A 21194-nucleotide genomic window follows, 5' to 3' on the forward strand; every position below is an offset into this window, starting at 1 on the left:
TTGTCCATACTGGGGAGTGCTGACTGCCCCACCAGCTACTTATACAGTCAGCTGTGCACAAGCTCACTATGATGCAGGTCACCCATGATTTCCTTGACAGGTTTTGACAGGATGAACCATCTGAGTGAGGTGCCTGATGCACCCGTTCAACCAACCTTCATGGGCTAGGCTACAGTCTGTACACACTGTAAGATACCAACAACAAATGTAAGGTAGTGTGTGGCAGGAAGTAGGTGGGCCCAGCTGTCTTGGCTGCTGCCACCTTTGGATGCAGAGTGCCCTGGGTGAAGACACGAGTTTGCCATGGTAGGTAGTGAGGACACACAAACACCTGGCAAGGCTGAGGAATGGAGGTTGCCCCTCTTCAAATTTGCCCATGCAGGACAGGGAGGAATCAACAGCTTGTCCAATGTACCCCAAGGGTGCATCTAGGCAGTGTTCCTTTCCTCCAGCAGGCAGTGTAGCTGACTTCTCCTGGACAGAGACTGGATGTTCCTGCAGTCACGTGCAAGTGAACTGACTAGTGTGGCCAGAGGGAAGGAGGGGCCAAGATGTGCTCAGACCTGCTCAGCTCCCAAGCTATAAGGAAGGGAAGGGACAAAGGTTTTTTGTTCCCCTGCCCTGCCAAATTTCAAGGCGGTAGGTGGTTTGGACCCTCCCAGGCTGGGGGCTGCCCTGGGGCTGTCCAAATGCAATAGGTGCAAAGGAGGAGCTGCTAAATAGAGGCCTGTGGCATGTCACTGTTTTGCACATTCTGGTGAGAGGATCTTTTTCTGTTCAGTTTACTATCTTGGCAACAGGCCATTGGGGCAAGAGAGAGGCTAGCTGCTGGTGATAGTGATTTTGGGGCTTCATCCTAGATTTTTTGGTTCAGGTTCATTAAGATAATCCATGAGAACAGTTTGTGGCCAGGAGCAAAGTGTGTGGAATTCCAGTAGCACTGGCAGTACTACATTTTTCACTCTTGGTATATTCCTCTTGGCATTGCTTTTTACTTGGACCCAGCTAGCAGAGGCAATGGCAAACATAGGCTCATCTGTTGCCCATGCTGCAAGTTCAAGACAAGCTGTCTCACAGAGCTGGTTACCTTGGCTTGTCCATAAATTATATTAATAGTCCTGTCCACTTGACCACAGATATATGAACTGGAACACAATACACATTTATTTTAATTTTGTGTTTGCTGTCCCACTGAAATAGCAGTAGGCTAATGTGTGTCCATGCCTGCAACAGAACTTGTTCATTTTATCTTTAGTCATAATGAATCAGTGACCCTCATGCATGCAATCATTTCTTTTTTATCCTTCCTTACTCCCCTAGCCATGGGTCGCATCCGTCTGCTCATATAATTGCTATAGTTGCACACTCTCTTCCCCTTCAGTCCCTGTACACACATGATGCTTAATTACTTTTAATTATTTTGTTACCTCTGCAGTTAGCTTCTTAGAGCAGCTGGGATAGCTTCACAGTTTGTTTGTTTGTTTTTGCTCTGGTCCGAAAATGCATAGCTCATTGTTTTTTATTGCATACACACTAAACTAGTGTACTAAAGAATGAACAAGATGAAAAATAGACAAATTTGTATTTCCCCAGCAGTCAAATAAATCAGTAATCATTTTGCAGGGTTTCATTAATAAAACACTGGCACATCTTTTACATTAATTTAAACAATAAAGGAAGGAATTATTCGTCCTGCAGAAAATACTCAACACCTGGATTCCAAAGTGAAGCTACCAGAATATAGAACTGCAAGGAACCACAATAGGGTAGTTTGCTGAAGGGTAGGTATAGTTCTACCAAATTAAAATGTATACCTCACCTTAGAGGTTTCTTTTGACCAGTAATATAGCTAGGATTTTTTAGGCTGGGAATGTGGTTTAATCAAGCCCACACCTATCAGCTGAATTCTGAGTCTCCTTTTTGCTTTCTGAAACGGCAAGGTTTTCCTCCCCTTCCCTTGCATGCCACGCCTCCCTCCCTCCCCTCCCTCCCCTTGCATGTCACCCTTCCCCCTCCCTCCCTTTCCTCTCCCTCCACTAGGGTGGGTTGGCCATGTCAAAGTCAGTATGGTATCCTCAGACTAGCAGTGGCTCTCTAGGATCTCAGGTGTTGTCTTTGACATCACGTACTACCTGATCCTTTTAGTTGGAGGTTTAACCTGCCAAGCAGATGCTCCACCTCAGAACTGCAGCTCTACCCCAACATGCACCTGAACATGCACCATCTACAGTGTTGTCTTGACACATTGATGTCACTTCTGGTTCATGCTTGAAGTGACTTTGAGATGCAAGAAGGAGCACTGAATTCCCCCAACATTTTTCTCCTGCTGGCCTGCTGAGTTGGTGTCAGGGAATGGGGAACATATCTACCAAACAACAAATGTCATATGAAGGCCTGAGAGACTTTAAAGGCTGCTGCTCATCCAGTCCACCTAAATCTACTTTCAGAGAGCTGGCAGGATGTTGGAAAAGAGCAGGCAATTGATAGTTAATATGTGGCTGTGGAGGGAGCAAACAAAGCATATAGTTGAGGGCTGTCTTGGAGAACTTTCTTGGAGAGAGAAGATGGAATAAAGGTCTGTCTTTGAGAGTGAGCAGAGATGGAAAATATTTAGAGGCCTGCCTCAGTATTCTCAGTGGAAAGGAAAAGTCACTTGCAAGGCAGGGTGCAGGGTTAGGTCCCCTAGCAGTCTTCTGCTGGTCCAGCTAGGCAGGGAATACATGAAGAAATTGAGTGCAGCAATAAATCTGTGACAGTCAATCCCACCAGTGTGGTGTAGTGGTTAAGAGCAGGTGGACTCTAACCTGGAGAACCAGGTTTGATTCCCCACGCCTCCACATGAGCAGCAGACTTTAACCTGGTGAATTTGATTTGTTTCCCCACTCCTACATATGAAGCCTTCTGGGTGACCTTGGACTAGTCTTAGTTCTAGCAGAACTTTCTCGGTCCCTCCTATCTCACAAGGTATCTGTTGTGAGGAGAGAAAGGGAGGGAATTTGTAGGCCGCTTTGGCTCCTTACAATAGAGAAAAGCAGGTTATAAATTCAAACTCCTTTTTCTTCCAGGATGAACCCTCAAACTTTGAGGCAACTGCTCCATCCTGCTTTATGTGTTCTGCACCTTTATTTTTGACATCATCTGAATCTATTGTCGAAGGCTTTCACGGCCGGAATCACTTGGGTGCTGTGTGGTTTCCGGGCTGTATGGCCGTGTTCTAGCAGCATTCTCTCCTGACGTTTCGCCTGCATCTGTGGCTGGCATCTTCAGAGGATCTGATGTTGGGAAAGCAAGTGGAGTATATATACCTGTTGGAGTGTCCAGGGTGGGTGGGGAAACCTTGTCTGTGAGTAACAAAGGCGGCAGCCAGGTCAGACTACACAGAGAAGCAATTGAAATCCATAAGCACATGGACAATTTTAACAGGAAGGAAGAAACTATGAAAATGAACAGAACTTGAGAAACATACAGTGTTGAGAAAATGCCCCAGGGTCCAGAGACAGTACTGATAAAACCGGCTCATACAAACACAGGATGACCAAAGACAAAAGAAACAAAGGCCAGGATACTTCTATTCAGATGCTCCCACCAGTGACCTTGCTATCTACAGGGTTACTCCCAGGCTATAGTCTTCATTGTTACTCATACTTCTATTCAGATGCTACCCTCAGCTATTATTACGACCTGGCTGCATGCCTTGTTGTTACTCCTGAACAAGGTTTCCCCCCCACCACCCTGGACACTCCAACAGGTATATATACTCCACTTGCTTTCCCAACATCAGATCCTCTGAAGATGCCAGCCACAGATGCAGGCGAAACGTCAGGAGAGAATGCTGCTAGAACACGGCCATACAGCCCGGAAACCACACAGCACCCAAACATCATCTGAATCATTTTTAATCCAAGTACTATGTGAGTGGAGCAAATGCATTTTTCCCCACCAATGCGTGGTGCTGTATTGGTATTGGTTAAAAACAAAATCTTCAGTGTTTTGAGCAGGGATATTCAGTTATGAGATGTATGCCTGAAGAGAAAAATGCAGAAGGTCATTTCCATTGCAGAAGGTTATTTAGTTTTCTGAGCAAAAATCTAAATCCAAATTCTTTTTTATTTATCAGGCTCTGTATTGGTCAGGTATACAGTTGTTTTAAGCATAAAGAGAAAAATAACAATTACAACTGAATCCTGACTCAATTCATTTTCATGGTACCAAGATAGTTTCTGTTGAAAGTAACATTTGTTGCAATGATTTATTAGAGGTAACCATCCTTATCTTAGTTCATCAAAAGTTCATTACACTCCAAACTCCTAAAATGCTGACTCAGTGCAATGTGATAATGGAAGAAACAGAAAATAGTTTATCCCCCAAAAGTGCCTTCTGAGGGCTACATGTTGCTTATTACATCAGACAAGTCATTGCAGTTGGTAAGAATGCACACCCATTTTATGTGTTTGTTGGTTTAATATGCTACCCTTGCCGCTATGGACTCGGGGAAGTTTCTAACATTTTATATAAAACAATAGAATAACATTTAAAACAACATTTGCAACATTTAAATTTACACATAGCTCAATGGTGGCAGTTAGTTTAAATATAGCACTAAATCACTGAGGAAAAAGATAGGAGATGGAATCCTATTTATTGTGGTTGTTATCATCATATGTCAGTAGTGTCTCCTATTCTGTTTTAGGAGATGCAGAAACATGTATTAGGAGATGCAGAAACATGTATTTGGCCGATTCTGCACAGCAAATGTATAATGGGTTGCAGTCATGATAAAGGAACATTATCACGGAACATTATCATGGAACATTATCATGGGTTGCAGTCATGATAAAAGGAACGTAAGATCATGATAGAAAGGAACATTATCCGCAGACCCTTATGAGTCCGAGTTCAGTATACAAATTAAATAAATAATAATAAATAAATTAAATAAATAAATAAATAATAATAATAATAATAATAATAATAACATGTTTTCCTGTTTACCCGTTCAAATGCGTCCCGTGCAGACAGCAATTGGAGTCCGTGGAAACAATATGGATTGCTGTTGCACTGTTGCACGGAGATACTTCTCTCTCTTCTTAATTTCCAGCAAAACATAATAATAATAATAAGCCTTTATTTGGCATAACAATAATCATAACACAATAAAAAACCTGAGATAAAAGGTATACAAATACAAAGGTTTAAGATAAAAGGTATACTAAATACAAAGGTTTAAAGATAAAATATAAATTATTGATTATGCATCATCACCTCCAGTAAAATTATTGCAACCAATTCCTGCAAGGATTTCATTATCCAGAATTGTCCAGAAGAAAAGGAAGTCTACTTGATTCTTCCATTTCACTAGGTATCCTAGAAAGAATGTTGGAATATTTTGATCTGATATTAGCAGATTTAGGGCAGCAAAGCAGTTGATGTGCCAATGATTCAATTTCGTTGTTGTTCACAAGAGCATACCCTTTAGCTCATTTCAAGTTGTTAAATCTACCCACTTAATGGCCCAGGAGGAAAACATTGAAGCCGAGCAAAGTGTGAGGGCTCTTCTCTGCATTGGATTAGTCAAAAAATACAAATAGGGAGCCATCCTGTTTTGATATAGGGGTATTGAAAGATGTAAGGGTGAATTTCCAGCAAAACATGCATAGCTATGGAGGCATGCAGGGATGAACTTCCACAGCTGTGCTGATCATCCCATGATATGACTGGCTGCACCTGCATAGCTGCGCAGATGGAACTGACAAAAGAAAAAGGGGCCTCCCTGGAATGTCCGGGCAATAGTGGGTGGCTTCACTGTGGAGTGTGTGGTGGAAGGGAAGCAAATAAAGCACATCCTGCCTGGCCGTTTGCTCAGGAGCGGCTCCAACCTGGGATTTTTCGAAAGAATTGCTAGTTTAGCCATTTTTTTTTAAAAAAAACAGGGCTAGGGGAAATAAAACAGGGCAGACTCATTCTGGGGGTGGAACCAAGTGGGTTTTATAGCATCCTACACCCATGTTTGCTGGCCTGTGTGGAATAGGCCTTTGTAGTTTCAGTGTCTCTCATGGAAGATTCTAAGGCACTGGGAATCTAATTTGCATTGGCTGGATTTAGTCTCTGTCAGAGCTATGCAGTGGCTGTATCTAAGCAGTGATCCAGTCCAGTCTTTGCTGCGTTTTGCTGACTTTATCAGGGTCTTCAAAGATAATCGTTTCTGCATTTGCTCAGTAACAACTGCTATCATGTTGTGAACTATAGTAATGTTTTGAAAATTTCCCAATATGCTGTGTACTTAAATTAGGCAGCATTTTTTTCCTGTGTCAACCAGGCCACTTGCCCATAAAATAAATAGCTATCTTGGACCGATTATACACTGCTGCTCTGCCTTGAAGCGAGGGAACATTGCCTTTGCGGCAGATATTTCCTTGCAGATGCACTCTGTGTTATGGTGTTGCAGATCCTGAAAGCCCCGCGGTTAGTGAGAGTGGGATGTTTTCCTCGCTTCAGCGTTTCTGGTCCCCTTGTTCTTCCTCCCCCCTCCTCACTCCCTGCTCAGTGAGAGAGGGACAGAGAGTAAACTGTCCGAGAGAATGAGAGGAGGGGAATGTGGTTGTAGTAGCAAGAGAAGTGCTGAGTAGAGTCACTGTACTCTGGCACTAGCAGGGCACGCCTGGCAGTCAATTTCCCCACTGGAGAGCATGGAAAGAAGGAGCCCATGGGACTTGCAAGCAGCCTTCCCGTGCTGCATGAAGGCGAGTCTGCCTTCTCACTCAGATGGCAGCTGAATCTGCTCCTTTTGTTTCAAAAACACAGCAATAGCGATATAACAATACTGATATAACAGCAATTTAACATAACAGCAATATTGACATAACAGCAATTTAAAGGACTTCAATAAAGCTGGCAATCATTCATTTCATAATATTTCAGCTACTGGATATGACCCAGAAGTGCGGGCAGACAAGCTGCACAGCAGGCAGTGGGGTGACTCCTCACATATAAACAGAGAAATGCAAGGAGACCACACTATGTCCCCCTGCACAGTAAAGATCCCTGAGGAAAGCACTCTGTGCATTCTGCCATTCTTTCTAAATGCTTTCAAACTTGTCTCAATACTGCTTAAGCTATCACATCTCAGATATTTATGGAAAGAGTCAAAGGGTGGCTTTCCCTTTTCCCAGTAGTTTTTTTTCCCTTTGACTTTCTTTTAGAGAATGTTATCCCTCAGGGTTGGAAGCAGTATATATTGCCATAGACAATATAACTGCTGAGAAGAACTGAAAGTAAATTTTAAGAACAGCTTTTCCTTTGTCATTGAAGTTTGCAATGCCAGGGACTTGATTCATCTGTCCTGTTATGTAACCTGCCCTGCTTCCCAAATTGTCTGGATTAAATCACATTTTATTTCCAGCCAAATCCCTTTCTCTGCCCAATGATACTGCACCTGCCATGAAGAAATAGGGAAGCAGGAGGTCAAAGTGGGGTAGGTAAGGGCATTTTTGTTGTCATTTATGTAATGGCAATGTATGGTCAAGAAAACAGAGGGTAATACTTGTACATTATTGTAGAAATGGTGATAAAAGTGGGTAGAGAAAGGGCTACGTGGATGCTGGCTTATGGCTTCATGAGCTTTCTCTATCTATCTTTGCCTAGACAGTAGCTATTAGCTGATGCAGCTAACCAAATGAATAATGTCACAAGCCAATACTGGGAGTGTTTTGTGACTTTCCATGATGGGGCCTATGCTCTGGAGCACTGACTTCTGCCAAGTGATGTCTTCCAGAAGCAATAGAGCACCTCTCCCCCAAAGGCATTGCTATAAGGGGGAGGGAAGGTGCGCCATGCACTGGACATGAGCTTGTGGGGGTGAAAAATTGTCCCCTGATCCCTTCCCTTCCCCTCACCCCACCTCACCACACCAGCCTGACCCATTTTCAGCCAGCATAAAACTGGCCAGCAGAAAGCTGGGGTGCCGTCTTCCCGGTTCTTTCTGGGACCGTCCATGCGGACGGTCCCAGCGTCGTCAGGTCGGCATCAGAAATGCCGACCCAAGCCCTTCCGCCTCCATGCGGAAAGGGCCTAAGTGAGCTGTTGTAGTTATCATTGGAACAAGATAGTTCCAAAACATACTTCCCCCTGAGGAAATGTTGAAATGCATTAGGCCATATCATGTTTCCTAATAAATATCCACATTTTAGCACCATGTTTAAATGAACATAAATAATGGTGTTGCCATTAAGATGCTGTTGCTAGCATTTTTGTCAGAGAGCTAATCTCTAGGTCTTGATGGCACTGTATTGCCTATCTTGATTGTACCTAGCATCTGTTGTCTGCACTTAGAATATGTTTTCTGAGGCTGCCCCAAAAACTTTCCAGAATGTCAACTATTGTCAAAAGCACCAATTAGACCAAATGGTGCTTGTGGACACTATGACTCCTGCCAATTGTTTGTAAAAACTGGGTGAAGCCAGATAGGGCTTTTGACCAACAAGACTTCTGACTGGCCATTGAAATTTGGTTGGCTGCACAGATTTTAAAAGAATGTTGCTTTGGCAGTAGCTGCCACCACAACAAAGGATTCTTCACTATGAAACTGAAGATCGCAGTGGCAGCCATTTTGTGACTGGCATGGAGTCCAGCGGCAGCCATTTTGGTGGCAGCCATTTTGAGTCAACATTATAAAGGTGTCCGCAGGTTGAAAAAAGTAGTGTGAGATTGGCTAGTGAAACCCATTTCAGGTGCCCAAAGGAGACTGATGAGCAACTGTTTTCTCTTTTTTTAAGCAGTACCTCTCCCCAGTTGTGGGATGTTTCCCCACTAGAGGTCACAGCTAGCTTTCTGGTAAAATCTGAGGACCTCATTAAATCTGGGGATCACTAAACTATAATCACTAAACTATAATGTGTTCCCAATCTTTCCTGGTAGCTTCTGGTGCATATTGTTAGTTCCACAAACTTAGTTCCCAATCTTTAGTTCCCAATCTTTCCTGGTAGCTTCTGGTGCATATTGTTAGTTCCACAAACTTTTAGAAAAAAATATTCTGAGGAACACTTCCAACGGAGATATCTTTCTGCTATTCCTTCATTTCCCAGGTCAGGAGAACTTTTCGCACAATCTCAGCCAGGTTCTTCTCTTCCAAATTTCCTTTTCTTTCCTGTGAAGAAAGCAATCCTTTTGTTACTATTCAAGTTGTATTTCCAAAACTGCATTATAAATTCAACTCTGCAGTACTTGCATTCATGCTAAGGAAAAACAAATACATCACAGCTGTTAATTTACTCAGATAATTTAGCTGTTTCTTCAGCAGACCATAGGTAAAGAATTTCACCATTTGAAGTTGTTCAGCTTATCTCACATTTTGGTTTTGTAACAGACCACAGGAAACATTTCAGTATTCAGTAGCCCACTGTTTGACCCATTATTTGCATTGGTGACGAGGCATAGTTCTCTCTTCATTTTATAGAAATGGTTTCAAATTGTTGTTCTGAAAGTTCACAGCAGCTTACAAAAAAAAGTTTAAAACCCATCTTCAAGACAGTAAAAACAAAAAGCATCCAAAGACTCATCTGATAACTGCTTACTAATTTCTTATAAATTACAACTCAAAAGGCATTTCACACATTATGCTCAGATAAAGTGAATTTATATTCTAGGAGAAAAAAAAACTAATCTTGGCTCTCTGAAGAGCATACTTACATCTGAAGAACATTCTTACATTACATTGAACATGAGTTTGCCAACAGTCCACATCCAGAGTTTATAAGTTTAGATATTCAGTGAAAATGTATGTATGCTTAAAAAATGTAATTAAACATGTAATGTGTGAAATGACCTCCAGGATGCTTTGGGTGATAGTAGTGACTTCATGTGAGAAAACAGCAATTGGGGTGGAGATAAGTTAAACAGGAACAAAATATCACAGCACAATTCAAAATACTAGTGCCTCTTTGTGAAACCCTGCAGGGAATACCAGGCCAGTTTTATCAGTTTGGTTGGATTGTTATGAACTTTTCCACACATTTGCAAGCATTAAGATAGGCACCTGATGAGTATTTGATTGGCAGATGTCCTGAGCAGGTGGCCTAAAATCTCTAAATAGGTACATTTCCTGTTGAGCATGCTACCTTTTACTGAATTGAGGCGAGTGGCCATAAGGGACTGGGCCTTCTCTTGCTTCTGGAACTCCCTCTCTGCCATTTTATTCCTTTGTTAAGTTTTAGGGTACCATTTACATTGTTTTAAAAAGTAACATTGTTTAAAATTGCTTTAAAAATTAACCCAAGTTTTTGGTGAACATATTGTATGTATGTGTAGCACTGCCTTCATCCCATATCCCATATTAAAGTCTTGGAGTTCAGTACTGCTAAATTTAGTTAAATTGGGTTGAACCAAGTAATCAAGAATGCTGGAATGGAGCCTTCCCTCCTCTTTCACTCTTCCCAAGTGACACACAAAAAAGCTGCTCCTGAGCTCAAGGAACACCCTTAGGAATGGTTATGGTCACAATTCAGGGAACGAGAGTGTAGCAGACTCTAATCTGGTTCAATTCCTCACTCCTCATATGAAGCCTACTGGGTGACCTTCAGCCAATCACAGTTCTTTCTTGCTTAGGCAGAGGGCAGGCAATGGCAAGCTACTTCTGAGTGTGCCTAGTCTTGAAAACCCTATAAGGACTCCATAAAGTCAGCAGTATACAGCATACACAGCAAGATTCCTACAGCTGAAGTAAAAAAGTCACTGATTTTATGAACAGAAGTGTATTTCATGTACTCTGAACCCAGTCCACTATGTTTTTTTTATATTTTGCTGCTTTATCTGCTTTTGTTTGGACGTGTTTTTACATTTCAGCTTTTTAATGTTTCTGCCATTTTTATTTTTTAATTGATTTTGGCCTGTTTATTGGACACCTTCTCTAAATTATTTAAATACACAAGCAACGTTTAATGCATAGTGAAATTCTTTTGGGTTCTGTGGTTGTTATTCTGCGTGCCTGTCTTTGAAACATGGTTCCAGTGGCTTCTGACTGACTGCAGTCTATCTGTATGGCTGAGAATGCTTATAGGAAGTGCAAAGTTTTAAGAGACCTGTGAGAAGAATAAATTCACTTTCCTCTAGGGTAGCTGCCTGCAGAGTGGTAGAAAGCTTAAACTCTTTATTTTTAAAAATTCAGAAAGACACAGTCACTTTACCCAAACAGATAGAATATTTAGTGTTTTTATAAAAGTGCCAAAACCAGTCAGGCTGCAGCTAAAATGAGGCAAAGAGGAAAATATTATTTTTCTCTGTGGTAGATGTAAGCAGTTTCCCCAGAGTTGTAGCTTCATTTTTTTTTGAAAATAACCTACCATAGATATAAATTTGCTTCTGAATCGACACATTCTCTGGCTAGATACATACAATATTGAATCGTTCCTTATGTAGAGCAAAAGTATTTGGGTAGCTTAAGTTTAACAAAGCACAACGTCTGTGAAAGCAGACATACTTGGTTGTTATGAAGTCTGCCTTCTCTTTTCAGGTGTATAAGCTACAGGTCTGGTCAAGGGTGTTGGATGTATTATTATTTGTAAGTCCAGTTTAGACCAAACAGGAAACATCACATTGCCTAAGCAACTGCATGGTGCCAGCTAATTCTGAGGTCAAAGCCAGGTTAGTGTGTGGTATAATTCTATCAATTATGGTGCTTGAGTCAATTTCAACCATCTGGAGGTAGGGCAATATCTCACTGAAAACAAATTAATCTCATTCAGAGAGTGCTCCCAGTATAGTTACCATCCTCAGTTGCTGGATCTGATTAATGCCAATCATGTGTGTGCAGAATGGGGCATCAGTTCAGCATATATCTATTGGTTACAAGAGGAATTAGTGTTTCAGGATATATGGATGTCTGCTTAAAACTGATGTTAAGAAGTAGTATGAGGGAATATTGGTGCCCCAGTACTATAAACAATAAAAAATTGTATTATGAGTGCATGATTTACAAACCATTGGTAAATATAGATGACGAAAAACACTGCATTATGATCCCACTCAGAGGTGGGATCCAAAAATTTTAATCAGATTCCGATGGTGGTGGGATTCAAACAGTGGCACTACCGCACACATGCACCTCCAGTCCCTATTGTGCAGGGAGGTTGCTTTAGTAACCCCTTCTCGTCACTCAGAAAAAATTAGTAACCACTTCTAGAGAAGTGGTGAGAACTGGTTGGATCCCACCTCTGATCCCACTCCACATAATGCTGTATGCCTGAGATGTATGCCTGAGATGCCTTCACATCCTGCATGTGAGCTCCCAAAGGTATCTGGTGGGCCACTACGAGTAGCAGAGTGCTGGACTAGATGGACTCTGGTCTGATCCAGCAGGCTAGTTCTTATGTTCTTTTGTATTTCCCATGGAAAATGGAATGTGTAGGTCAGTTTGAAGGTCCAGACCGAAACTCTTCATTTACCAGTTCTTTCAATGCACATTCTGCTGCATCCTGCTAAGAGTACAGAATGTGGCTCATATTGTAACTCATCAAGACAGTGAGGATGCCATTGTCACACTGATTTGTTGGACGATGGGTCAGCAGCGCTTTCAAATTCAACAGTCAAATTATATATATTTCTAAGCAAGTGTTCCACACCCTAGGTCACACTTATGTGAACCTTGGGTGCAAAACATTTAAAGTCTGTTCTCTAGAGTTAATATTTTTTTTGCTTCTTGGATATGTATGTTTGACATGGGATGAGGCATGACTGTAATAACTTCATTTTTGAAATGAACTCTTCCAAGAGCACTTCCTTTTCAGCAGTTACCTAACTGTAATTAATGAAATTTGATCTCCATGCTGTATAGTTAGGCAACAAAGGGGAAAGGCATTTCCATTACACTCTTTGTCATGTCTACTCTGTGTATTGTACAGGAAATCCCAAGACCAACATTTAGTGGCTTTCTTATCACAGAGCGCACACTGGATCTGCCAATTCACATCAAATCAATTAAAACAATAAAGCATGTTTTTGTTGGCAGAAAGCAGATGACTAGATTGGACAGCTATGCCTGTTGGATAATGGCTTTGGCATACAACCAATGACTGACAGTCCAAAAATGTTGAACCTGCTACTGAGGATTGTGGAGTATCCTTGATGATTTGTAGCTTGATAACCAAGGGTAGTTTATAATTTATACCCACCATATGCTGAGAATGTAGGAAATCTTTTATGCCTTGTATCATGAAATCCTAATTTTCTTTAAAATGTCTATGTATATCATGAAAAGATTGCTGTTCTTTGCTTATATATGGCTTATTATTGTGATTTTAACATTTTCCAGAAAGTTTCTCTGTATCACCCTATGCATTTGTTTACGTATTTTTTCTCTTGATATGGAGTGCTGACAAATGAATACAAGTGCTGAATATTGAACGAACGTATAAAATAAATGCCAGGTTTGTGTATATTTATTTTTAAAGTACTGGTATAGCTGCATTTTTACATGACAAAAGTAACAGCCACAATTCCTGCCTTACTAATGGTTGTGACTCCTTTCTGAGGCACAGAGTCTCCTTCTACTTTTCCCATTTCCTAGCAACAGCCCAATCAGCGAATGGGTGTGCATACCACAGAACAAGCCACCTCTTCCAGACAATTGAGTCCCCCCCACCACCTACAAGCAGCCTAATTGAGTGAATAGGGCATGCATACTGCAGCACAAACAATCTCTTCCATGAAATTATGTGTGCCCCAACTCCTTCCATCATCCTAATCACAGGAACAGGGGATGCTCACTGCAGAATGAGCCATCTCTCTGGGCAGTTGATCCTTCCCCACCTCCTAGCAGCAGCCTTATTGGGGAAAGGGGGTCCATGTGCTGCAGTATGAACCATCTCTGCTTGGCAATTGACCCTCCCCCCTCCTAGTAGTAGACTTATTGGAGGAATGGGGCTTGCACACTGCAAAATGAGCAATCTCTTCCAGCCAACTAAGTTCCCCCACCACGTACAGCTTCCTAATTGAGGGGAAACAGGGCATGCAATGCAGAATGAGCTAGTATGTGCTATGCAACTGAGCTTCCCCCTCCTCCTAGCAGCATCCTAATCAGGGGAAAGGGGGTACACACACTGCAGTACATACTCTGCTGCGTAATTGAGCCTTTTGTATTTGCTAATAATAGTGAATATGTGATACTGTTTGTTATGTGATGGAGATCTCACAACTGGGCCAGTTTCAATTTAAATGTGCAAGGGAGACCCCGCCCCTCCCACAAGGAATACCAGGATTATGACACAGAGGCAGGCAGTGGCAAACCATCCCTGGATGCCTCTTGCCTTGAAACTCTATGGGGTTGCCATAAGTCAGCTGTGACTTGAGGACAAACACAGACACACACACAAGATATGTATTTGTTTCTAGGCTTTATGAGTCCATAGCTAATAGAACAAGAAAAAAATGGAACCTTCTGGGGTGGGGGGGAATGGAGTAGCAATCATGGGAATAGCTTCAGAGAACTGTAGGCATTTCTGTGGTGGGATCATACATTATGTTATACAGGGTTATATATCATTAAAGGTTACATTGAATTGAATTGAATGTTATACAGGGAATGGATCTTCAAAAGCGGATACGGTATATCGTATAGAGGAAGATTTTGACGGGCTAACTACTAGATGTTGTTTCAAAATAGCTAAGAAGTATAGCCCATAACATGGTTATTTCAAATGAATCTAATATTGCATTTAATGCAGGAAAAGAGCATGCATGGGTTATGACCTCTCATTGATTTATATTGTGGTGGTTGTGGTAGAGGAATATTAGGCTTACACAGAACTCTGTTAAACTTAATTAGAATTGATCTGAGTTAGAGATTCATTTCATAGAGAAAGAAAATAGAGAAATGGATTTAAAGTATTATTATAGGTTTTCATTTGGGCTCCAACATAAGTTAGAAACTGAAGTGTTATTTGTAAATTGGCTTTAAAAAATAATCAGCAGGTATTTGTGGAATTGAATAGGTTGTATATGTGTGTGTGTGTGTGTGTGTGTTTATGTGTTCTTGTATATTTATATACAAACACACATACACAGATCTCAATGCTCTGTTTTCAGGGTTGATTTTTGAGATCACTGTAATGAATTAAATGTGAAAAAATAATAGTTTTCAAGGTACATAACTCCCTCTTTTAACCATTTTGTCTAGATGAACTGATTTCTGTTGCCTAGAGGTAGCAGGAGATCACATGGAGATAGCAGATCTCCAGGGTGGGTGGGTGACGACCAGATGCTGGGTCCCCCTCCCCTTCCCCCCATTGTGGGTGGGTCACTACCAGTTTCCAGGCCTCCTTCCCCTCCCATCCTCCTCCCTCCCCCCAGTTAACCCTATGCCACACATCACATATCATTTGGCCTCCATTGAAACTCAAGGTGGTTTAGCAAATCAGAAAGCAATACAATAAAGACCAGACAGTTGTTAGCTATTGGGCACTTATCTAATAGAGGAGCCAATTCTGGTAATTCTTGGGATATGAATATAATATGATCTGTTATAAGGGTCTTTAGCAAAAAGGATCCTATCAGTTATAAGCTGAGTATTACCAGGTATTAGCATACCTATAATTAAACATAAGTTTATTATTAACTATTAATAATTATTTATATTAACAGTTTAATACAGCGCTTAGCATGGTTTTGAGAAAACTATTATTTAAATGAAAGGAAGATTATGCAGAAAATGTATCTCATCTCTCTTTGATTATTATCTTGTTTGATTCTAGATAAAGGGTGTCAGATTTCATAATGAGAGAACTAGATCTCATTTTTGCCAGGGCTGCTCAATGCATGTGCTTCAAGCTTCATTGTACTTCAAAGTAATAAGATTCTCTTTGTCATACTCCTCCTCCTTCTTTCTTTGTCTGCAAAATGTGGAGAAGGACCCTTTGTGGAGTTTCTAATTCAGCTGAGCTCAACTGCCCTTGACATTATTAATTGAGAAGGCAACATTTCATGATGACTAACTGGGTTATAGTTTTACCTTCTCTTTTAATATGTATGGTTTGCCTTCTAGCATAATGGCTGGCTTAAGTATCCTTTTTCAAGAGGCAAATGACCTTTTCTGCACAGTTTATAGCTACAGGTGCTTAATATTCAATGGGCATTGATGGCTGATTCAGTGGACAATGATGACTGTTGAGCAGAGGCGGAGCTACCAGGGGATGGGGGTGTGTGCACTGCACCAGATGCATGCCTGGGGCCGGAAAATCACCCCTGCCCTCCCTCACAGCGCCCCCACCCCCCACACTTGCCATAGTTCAGCCTAAAAGTGCAGGCAGGAAAAGCAGCCTGTTCACTTGAGGTTGAAAATGGCCTGGTGGGAACTACACTTCCCAGGAGATCTGGTGAGCCCCAATGAGTCCTGAGAAGTGTAGTTCCCACCAAGCTGTTTTCAGCCTCAAGTGAACAGGCCACTTTTTCTAGCCTTCACTTTCAGGCTGAACTAAGGTAAGTGTGTGGGGGACGCTGTGGGTGTGTGTGTGAAAATTCAGAGTGCACACTGGGCACAGTATGGCCCAGCTACGTCTTTGCTGTTGAGGTGTAGTTGCTTCCCGATAAACTCCCTCTGCTTGTTTGCAGAGTGGGAAAAGGTTTGGGGGCTTGAATGTAGACTGTGTTCTGTATTTGCTTGGCAAAAATCAACCTTGGTTTCACCCAGCACAGTCTGTATGGGTTAGGGTGTCCAGCTGGCCTGGACAAAAAATGTCTGGTTAACTGCCTCTATCAAAGGATTGGACTTTTTTTTAAATCAGCACAGTTGGCAACCTTAGGTGTATCTATCTATGCTATCATGTTCCATTTGTATAATTGTAAGTAAATAGAAAACAAAAACACTGTACATATCTAATTGAAAGAGACTGACATAGCTTCACTTGACATTTCTGTTAGATTACTTTCTTAGCATCAGAATTATAACATTATCCTATCTCATCTTTTACTCACATACCAGTTTGTTCGCAAATGATATGATTAAGTGCAAGAGTAAACCCATGATTCAGGTTCCCTCCCTGCTAGTTGGTCTTTTGTTTAAGCAGACAAGTGCTGCTGCTGGGTACTTTGATTTTTCTTTTGCTAATTTTATTTTTTAGATCTGTAAATCAGTTTCGGCTTAGATAATGGCCAGAAAATGGGTCTACCCATTTGAAAAACATAAATCTAGGTATCAAAAACAATTCAAATTATATATATTTTTGCCCTATAGAATTACATAATAAATTCCAGACTTTAAAAGTCTCCATGTTTTAACCCATTTAACACATAAAGTCTCAGAACTTGAGAAAAACTTTGCTGATAGTGTATGTAAAAAAAAAATAGAGGAATCACTCTGTAAGAAAGTGCTGTGACCTTCCCCCTCACGTAATACTTAATAATTCTGAGAATTATAGCCTTCTGGCAAAACAAACTCATTTAATTGCTGATACATTGCAGAAAATTTATGCTAAATTAAAACTGATACACAATATGTTTACAATCAGTCCATAAAGGCAGAAGAAATCACAGCAGAGATTAAATAGAGAAATAATCAAGAACAAATGGACGGAAGGGGTAATGATATTAAGAGAGGGCAATGAGGAATGGGGATGAATGTAATACAAGATAATGGAGCCCTAAAATATGAAATACAAACAATAGCTGTGGAAATATATCCTTATCACTATAGGCTAATAAGATGGAATACTAGATGGTGGGCCAGCTGTCATTGGGCTTTCTTCCAAAATATTGCATCACATAACCTGGGTTTAAAACAGTCCACTGTATTCCAGAGAATTCTCCTAACATTCTAGTCCAGCAAGATAGTAGAGAAACTGCTTGTTTCCCATGATAATTTTCAGCTTTTGGGGATAAGAGTTGGAAGACATTTCTAGAATAAAAACCTATAACTGTTGGTTCCTGGTAGAACTCAAATTAGGGCTAAACCCCAAGTGAATGAATGTGAATAGTTTTCTGATTTGACCTCTCTGAACCAGTGAAGACCCAAGAGAAGAAAGGGATAGAAAACAAGCCCAAAGAGAAGAAACTGGTAGAAAAACTATATTTCACCAGTTTATCCCACTTGCTCTTATATTTGTCTAATATAATAAGACCAAGCACACTTAACTCTGCATTTGACTACTAATTCTTTAGCTTTAAAGTAAATGCTGGCCCTTTCTCCACTCCCTAGCTTTGTAAGAGATTTTTTTTACTTCATCTATTAAAACAATGCCAACTACACATGTGGGAGCCCCCCAATACACTGTGAGGAAACAATTAATGGTTGGGGTGCTGTATGGTTTCCGGGCTGTATAGCCGTGTTCTGGCAGCATTCTCTCCTGATGTTTCGCCTGCATCTGTGGCTGGCATCTTCAGAGGATCTGATAGTTGGAAAGGAAAGCAAGTGGAGTATATATACCTGTGGGTAAAGGTCGATAGGTGAGGGCAACTGAATAGGAGTGGCCTGGCAAGTGAGTAACAATGAAGTGTAGCTTGTGAGTAACAAAAGAGATAGCAAGGTCAATAGATGAGGCATCTGAATAGAAGTAGTTTGGCCTTTGTTCCCTTTGATTATCTGTAGTTATCTTGTGCCTGTGTGGAGCTGATTAGTCACTGTCTAGTGTTTTTCAAAACTGGCAGCTAAATTCTGTTCATTTTCATGGTTTCTTCCTTTCTGTTGAAATTGTCCATGTGCTTGTGGATTTCAATGGCTTCTCTGTGTAGTCTGACATAGTGGTTGTCAGAGTGGTCCAGAATTTCTGTGTTTTCAAATAATATTCTGTGTCTAGGTTGATTTATTATGTGTTCTGCTATTGCTGATTTTTCTCGCTAAAATAGTCTGCAGTGCCTTTCATGTACTTTGATTCATGTCTGAGTTAAATACTCTGATTTCTGAAAGTACATATTGTCCTCTTGCAGTGTAGAAAAATCTATTAATTGCTTTCCCAGTGCTGTTTGTAGCTCTGATTACTGAAGCCACATGAGTCCCCCATGACAGATCAGCTCTATACATTACTCCCAAGTGTTTAAAATGAGTAACCTGTTGCATTGGCAAGCCTGACACAAACTATTTATAGTCTCTCATTTTATCCCACCTAAGACCATTCATAGTTCTTCACTTTTCCCCCCACTAAAGATCACTTTAAACTTTGCCTCGTTAATTACTAAACCTTTTCTGCAAATAACTGTGAAATAAAGAAATTAGCTTGTGCAGATGCACTATAGATCTGGACAACAAAACAGTGTCACCTGCATATAGGCAAACAGGCAACTTCACTGAAGCAGGATACGGTGAATGACAATCCTCTTGTAACAAAATTTTTGAGATCATTAATATACAAATTAAATAACAGAGGGACCAAAATACATCCTTGCTTAACATTTTTATCTCGTGGAACAGGGTCTGACAGTATTCCTGAAGGGCCACACCTCACTTGGGCCAATGAATGATCATAAAGCTGACAAATAACAAATACAATATATTCTTCCATAGAAAGTTTTCCCAGTTTTGCCCAGTATAGCACCAAAAGCATTTCTGAGCTCCATAAAGGCTGCACTTAATGATTCCATCTTGTTATAGGTGTAATTACCAATAATAAGCCAGAGAAAGTAGCAGCGATCAAATTGCAGTCCCTCCCCATCAGAAGCCAGACTGTTCTTCCTCCAAGATTATCTTATTTTCTAACTATTCAACCATCTAGCAAAGATGCATATAATTTACAAACAACCAACAACAGGCTAATAAGGCAATTATTACAAGGATCTGATGGATCTCCTTTCTTGTACATTGGCACAATGATTCTATGATGCCAAATCCTAGGCATTATACCTGTTTCATTAACTTGAGTAAAATCTGGTGCCAAAATATCTGCTCACCAACTTCTAATAATAGAAGGTTTCAATGCAAAAATTGGTTCAACTAATGATAAGAATTATTGTGGATAGTGAACTGAGACTTGATCTGGAGATCAGGCGATAATAAGATGAACAAGGCATGGAAATACTTAATGCACTTTGTTTCTATGTCTGGAATGATAATTTTGAATTATCTTAAAGTTCTAGACAATAATGGAGATTTATACTGTGTGCCAGACCAGGGAGCAAGTGTTTTAGATTTTGTCTTGGCTTCTTCTAATCTTATTCAACAAATTATAGAATAGAATAGAATAGAATAGAATAGAATAGAATAGAATAGAATAGAATAGAATAGAATAGAATAGAATCTTTATTGGCCAAGTGTGATTGGACACACAAGGAATTTGTCTCCGGTGCATATGCTCTCAGTGTACATAAAAGAAAAATACATTTGTCAAGAATCATAAGGTACAGCACTTAATGATTGTCATATAGGTCTAGTAAGCAATCAGGAAACAATCAATAGTAATAAAAACATAAAATGTAAAATCATAAAAATAAAATAAAATAAAATGTCCCAGCTACAGTCTATAGTCATACAGTCATAAGGGGGAGGAGATGGGTAATAGGAATTATGAAAAAAGTAGGTCAGTAATTATATATAATAAGTTATATAATAAATAGTTTAACATTATCGAGGGAATTATTTGTTTAACAGAGTGATGGCATTCGGGAAAAAACTGTTCTTATGTCTAGTTGTCTTGGTGTGCAGTGCTCTGTAGCGACGTTTAGAGGGTAAGAGTTGAAACAGTTTATGTCCAGGATGCGAGGGGTCATTAAATATTTTCACAGCCCTTTTTTTGACCCGTGCAGTATACAGGTCCTCAATGGAAGGCAGGTTAGCAGCAATTGTTTTTTCTGCAGTTCTTTTTTTTAAAAAATATTCTTTATTAGAATTTTTTGGCAAAGTTACAGAAAATCAATAGATACAATAGATACAAAAAAGAAGATTTACAAAGCCTCAGTTACAACCATCGAAATAATTTTATGATTTCTTGTCTTGTACGTGTAAAGTCTAAATTTCTTTACTTTATGTTTATCATATCAAAATATAATGAAAACCAAGACTCAAGTGGAGAAATGTTTGGAGATTTAGGAAAGACCGAAAAACAAATTAGTTAAGAGGTTTCATACCGTTAAAGAATCCACGGTATTATATTTATCTATTTCTAGCTTAATTCATTGTGACTTCACCTTCAGGAGCAGGTCGTAGCCTGCCTTTTCCTCTATTTCTATATATATTATTAAGGCTTTCTAAAGTCAATAATTTATTTTCTGTTAAGTTGATCCAAGTT

This window comes from Sphaerodactylus townsendi, linkage group LG11 (assembly GCF_021028975.2).
Source record: "Sphaerodactylus townsendi isolate TG3544 linkage group LG11, MPM_Stown_v2.3, whole genome shotgun sequence".
NCBI classification, from domain to species: Eukaryota; Metazoa; Chordata; class Lepidosauria; order Squamata; family Sphaerodactylidae; genus Sphaerodactylus; species Sphaerodactylus townsendi.